This window comes from Heptranchias perlo, chromosome 17 (genome assembly GCF_035084215.1).
Source record: "Heptranchias perlo isolate sHepPer1 chromosome 17, sHepPer1.hap1, whole genome shotgun sequence".
Lineage (NCBI taxonomy): Eukaryota > Metazoa > Chordata > Chondrichthyes > Hexanchiformes > Hexanchidae > Heptranchias > Heptranchias perlo.
Genome location: NC_090341.1, coordinates 16202177 through 16207685, shown reverse-complemented (window position 1 = coordinate 16207685; position 5509 = coordinate 16202177). Strand labels below are relative to the sequence as shown.

At 46.4% G+C, this 5509-nt stretch overlaps 1 non-coding gene across 1 annotated transcript; it reads right to left on the bottom strand.

The window, feature by feature from the left end:
* Window positions 1-4190: 4190 nt before the first annotated feature.
* Window positions 4191-4357, bottom strand: LOC137334437 (U1 spliceosomal RNA). The gene has a single exon (XR_010966154.1). It is a non-coding gene; the product is annotated as a U1 spliceosomal RNA (small nuclear RNA).
* Between the last annotated feature and the right edge of the window lie 1152 nt (window positions 4358-5509).

Genomic DNA, 5509 nt, shown 5'->3' with positions numbered 1-5509 from the left:
CAGATCACCCCTTAACCTTCTAAACTCCAGAGAATACAACCCCAATTTGTGTAATGTCTCCTCGTAACTTAATCCTTGAAATCCGGGTATCATTCTAGTAAACCTATGCTGCACTCCCTCCAAGGCCAATATGTCCTTCCGAAGGTGCGGTGCCCAGAACTGCTCACCGTACTCCAGGTGTGGTCTAACCAGGGTTTTGTATAGCTGCAGCATAACTTCTGCCCCCTTGTACTCTAGTCCTCTAGATATAAAGGCCAGCATTCCATTAGCCTTCTTGATTATTTTCTGCACATGTTCATGACACTTCAATGATCTATGTACCGGAACCCCTAAGTCCCTTTGAACATCCACTGTTTTTAACTTTTTACCATTTAGAAAGTACCCTGTTCTATCCTTTTTTGGTCCAAAGTGGATACCTATCAATATCCCTTTGTAATTTTATGTTTTCATCTAGACTGCTTACAATGCCACCAATCTTTGTGTCATCGGCAAACTTAGATATGAGGCTTTCTATGTCTTCATCTAAGTCGTTAATAAATATTGTGAATAATTGAGGCCCCAAGACAGATCCCTGTGGGACTCCACTAGTCACATCCTGCCAATGTGAGTACCTTCCCATTATCCCTACTCTCTGTAGCCTTTCGCTCAGCCAAATTCCTAACTGAGTCCGTATTTTTCCCTCGATTCCATGGGCTTCTATCTTAGCTAACAATCTCTTATGTGGGACTTTATCAAATGCCTTCTGGAAGTCCATATAAATAACATCCATTGACATTCCCCTGTCCACTACTTTAGTCACCTCTTCAAAAAATTCAATCATGTTTGTCAGACACGGCCTACCTTTCACAAATCCATGCTGGCTCTCTCTGAATAACTGAAAATTCTCGAGGTGTTCAGTCACCCTATCCTTAATTATAGACTCCAGCATTTTCCCCACAACAGATGTTAGGCTAAATGGTCTATAATTCCCTGGTTTCCCTCTCTCTCCTTTCTTAAAAAGTGGAGTGACATGTGCAATTTTCCAATCTAGAGGGACAGTTCCTGAATCTAGAGAACTTAGAAAGATTATAGTTAGGGCATCTGCAATGTGCTCACCTATTTCCTTTAAAACCCTGGGATGGAAACCATCTGGTCCTGGGGATTTGTCACTCTTTAGTGCTATTATTTTCTTCATTACTGTTGTTATACTTATGTTAATTTTATTAAATCCCTGTCCTCGATTCAATATTAGTTTTCTTGGGATTTCCAGCATGCTATCCTCTTTTTCTGCTGTAAATACTGACGCAAAGTAATTATTCAACATGTCTGCCATTTCCCCATTGTCAACGACAATATCCCCACTTTCAGTTTTTAAGGGGCCTACACTGCCCATGACCACCCTCTTTTTCCTAATATAACTATAAAAGTTCATCGTATTGGTTTTGATTTCCCTTGCAAGTTTCTTTTCATACTCTCTTTTTGTAGCTCTTACTATCTGTTTTGTGATCCTTTGTTGATCTTTGTATCTTTCCCATTCGTCAGGATCTGTGCCATTTTTTGCCTTTTTGTATGCCCTTTCCTTATGTCTTATACTGTCCCTTACCTCTTTAGTTGTCCATGGCTGTTTTTTTTGGCAAGTAGTGTTCTTGCCCCTCAGGGGTATAAACCAGTTCTAGATCACGTTAAATGTTTCTTTAAACATTTCCCACTGATCATCAGTCGTTTTACCAATTAACAGATTTGCCCAGTTTACTGTGGACAGTCTCTGTCTCATCCCATTGAAGTCGGCCTTACCCAAGTCTAGAATCTTAGCAACTGATTCACTTTTTTCCCTTTCAAACACTACCTTGAACTCGATCATGTTATGATCGCTATTGAATAGATGTTCACGCACAGTTAAGCTGAGGAACAGACTGGGGATGGTGGTGGCGGGGGGGGGCTCTGGGCCTGTTTGATGCAGTGTTCAGATGTAGCCAACTGGAGCGCTGATGAGAATGTCTGGAGGGGGAGGAGGGGGCGTTTATAAAGATGTGTGATTGGAAGTGTTATCGCTCCATTTCCCTGCACAATGTCAGGCGATGGTGAATTCTCATTGATTTGACAGGAAAAGTGGAAGTCTGTTTTCTCGACACTTTTATAATTCAGTAAATAAAAGCGGTTTATTTTTGGTGCTGATATTTGGCAGAAGTTGATTACATTGTGATTGTTAATTCTTGAAGTAAGTGCAAGTATCCATGAAAGAACTGCATTGCTTCCAATATGTCTTGTCTGTTTTTGGTTGGAAACCAGGGGAGAGCGTGAATGTAGAAGGCGATCTCCTCTCTCAGGGAGCAACAAACCCCCACAAACAAACCCCCAGGGTCTAACGCTCCCTCTCCCTCCCACCGACTCTCAACTGTCACCTCATTGCTCACTATCTGGCAGAATTTGTAGCTGTTGGGCCGGAGGCTCATCCACAACTAGGCCTCAGACCTCAGTTTAATAGTAGAGGCGAGCTGCCTGGCTTGTCGCGTCTCCAGAGGCCAGGGATCAGATTTGGACCTGCTGCATCGCCAGGGAATCCTGGGCGGAGGAAACTGTGGGGGGGGCTGGGGGTGGGGTGGTGGAGGGGGAGCAGTAGTGCTGTGCAACTGGAAGAGGAGTATTTTCCAACCGCTTCCTCAGCAGCCCGAAAAAAATGGTGTGATCTCACTCGGCGCTCACTCCGCCTAGTTTCTCAGGCATTTGGCAGAAGGGATCCCTGAAACAGGCCCCTTCTTTGCAGATTTAAATTCGACCCAAAGCCAATCTCAGGAAGCCGCCAGGGACACCTTAAAAAAAACAAAATGGCAGCCATGTTGCCAGCCCAGATGAGGTGAAGGACCTCGGGGCCCACAGACTGGTTCACATCGAGCCTGTTTTATTAGGTGGGGGGCGAAACACGGATAAATTTCTAACCAAAACCTCCTGGTTTGTGTCCAAATAACTGCTGCTGAATGTGGCCCTCGACAAGTGCCGGAATGTGGGATCAGGCCCACTCTGTAAAATGAGTTTGACTTTTCCCTCCCCCTCTCCTCCTCTACCCCTTTCTCTCCCTCACCCCCCAAATCCCTCACCCCCCGAATCCCTCTCTCTCCCCCCTCCCTCAATGTTCTGGAGAAAAGAGCCTCTCTTGCCAAGCCTCAGCTTCTCTCTTCCCCCCCCCTTGTCCTGGAGAAAAGAGCGTCTCTCACACCCTGCCAATGTCAGATACTGGGCCACCATTTTGTTTGATGCCGGGCCACCATTTTGTGACAAATACTGGGTGGCCATTTTGTTGAGTTCCAGCTGAGCTCTTTTGCTCACAGTCAGTCTCACCAGTGTCTGTAAATTTCCTATCCAGCCTCCCAAGTAAGACCCGGTTCAATAGACAGGTCGGCAGAGTCTGGTCGGCCATTTGGGCCAAACTTTATTCAATATTTTAAAACAATAGCACCAATTTTAAAAAAACAATAATGACGAGGCCAGGCCCGAGCTGAAGCGAGACATCAAGTTTTATTAACACAGCACAGGGATACTTGTTACAGTGTCCAACTCCTCACTGGGAGAGACACATACTGTACACAGGGGGCTTCAGAGACAAACTCTTACCAACAACGTTAGTTCCACATTAGTGTAAGAGTCCTATGTAGAATCTGCTGCCTCCTGCGACCTCAGAGAGCGAGAGAACCGTCATGGCCAATCTGTGCACCTCTCTCTCTCTCTCTGTGGCCCTCCTTAATTTTAAACCAGCCTGCCCTGTGAGAATGGGCCGAGAGTTTGACGGAGAGTAAAATGGCTCCTAGTGGAGTTTACTACAGCCCCTCAGAGTTACTGGGGAACAGACTTGGGGGGGGGGTGGGGTCTGGGGCTGTGTGGTGCACTGTTGAGATATTTATGGCTGGAGCACTGAGGAGAGTCACTCATTAACCAACCCAACATGGAGGGGGAGTTTACAAAGATGTGTTATCTCTCTGTTTACACACACAATGTCAGGCAATGGTGAATTCTGATCGGTTTGACAGTACGAGTGGAAGTTTATTTTCTCGCAACTTTTACATTTGAGTAACTAAAAGTGGTTTATTTTTGACGCAGATTGCTCCGGCAGGAAGTGATTAGATCTTGGATATTATTCAAGGCGTTAATTGCAATGACCCCTACGGAGTATGACAACGCAGAAAAACTTGTGCTTCTTTCTATTTTTAATTGTAAACCAGGGGAGAACGCGAACGCAGTCCCCCACTACCACAAATTTTGTGCAGTCGAGTATCCCGCATTTGGGGACATCGCAGGCATCTGCACACCCGAAGTGCAATGGGCTAGCCTCGTCCAGGGAGAACCTCCTTTTTTTTTCAAAAAATATACTTTATTCATAAAATTTGAAGCAAAAACATACAATACAGTTGTTATATCACATTCCAAACATACACAATACAGATTATACAATTTGCAGGTTAAATCAAGTACAGTTCAATGAACACATTGTGCATAATTACAGTTCATGACACTCTGGCGTGTCACATTGCATTATACTCAATACAGATTATTGATTACAGATTCATTACAGGTACATTACAGATTCATTACAGGTACATTACATCAATTTGAATTTTACATTCTGCCCGGGGGGTTTTCCCTGATTGCAGCCCCTCGGTATACAATGGTGGGAAGGCTCTAAATGGTTGCCTTTCCCCACAGAGCCTTTGCAGCGGCCGCACCTAGCTTCAGTGCATCCCTGAGCATGTAGTCCTGCACCTTGGAATGTGCCAGTCTGCAACACTCGGTCGAGGACAGCTCCTTGCACTGGGAGACCAGCAGGTTTCGGGCAGATCAAAGGGCGTCTTTCACAGAGTTAATGGTCTTCCAGCAGCAGTTGATGTCTGTCTCGGTGTGCGTCCCCGGGAACAGCCCGTAGAGCACAGAGTCCTGTGTTACGGAACTGCTCGGGACGAACCTGGACAGATACCACTGCATCTCTCTCCAGACCTTTTTTGCAAAGGCACATTCCAGAAGGAGATGGGTGACGGTTTCGTCTGCACCGCAGCCTCCTCTGGGACAGCGCGCGGTGGCGCTGAGAGTCCGGGAGTGCATGAAGGATCTGACAGGAAGGGCCCTTCTCACCACCAGCCAAGCTATGTCTTGGTGCTTGTTTGAAAGTTCTGGCGATGAGGCGTTCTGCCAAATGACATTGACAGTCTGCTTGGGGAACCAACTGACAGGATCCATCGTCTCCTTTTCCCGCAGGGTCTTGAGGACGTTACGTGCGGACCACTTACTGATCGCCTTGTGGTCGAAAGTGTTTTTTGCATAAACTTTTCGACGAGGGACAGGTGGGGCGGAACGGTCCAACTGGACGGAGTGTTCCGTGGCAGCGTGGCCAGGCCCATCCTTCACAACACCGGGGATAGGTAGAACCTCAGCACGTAGTGACATTTTGTGTTTTCGTACCAAGGGTCCATGCAAAGCTTGATGCAGCCGCACACCAAAGTGGCCATCAGGATGAGAGCCACGTTGGGCACGCCTTTCCCCCCTT